Source organism: Octopus bimaculoides, chromosome 8 (assembly GCF_001194135.2).
Source record: "Octopus bimaculoides isolate UCB-OBI-ISO-001 chromosome 8, ASM119413v2, whole genome shotgun sequence".
Lineage (NCBI taxonomy): Eukaryota > Metazoa > Mollusca > Cephalopoda > Octopoda > Octopodidae > Octopus > Octopus bimaculoides.
The window spans coordinates 9,932,850-9,933,065 of record NC_068988.1 but is presented as its reverse complement, the minus strand read 5'-3'; positions in this window follow the sequence as shown (position 1 = coordinate 9,933,065).

Here is a 216-nt window from a genome sequence, read left to right as displayed (position 1 = left end):
TATATATATATATATATGTATATTTGTGTGTGTCTCTATTTGTATACGTATGTGTATGTGTATATGTATATGTATATATGGGTCTTTATTTATATATATATATATATATATATATATGTAACTTTTTATATATATATATATGTGTATGTGTGGATGTGTATATGTGTTTTTGTATGGTTATGTTTGTTTGTGTGTATATATGTGTATATGTGTTTG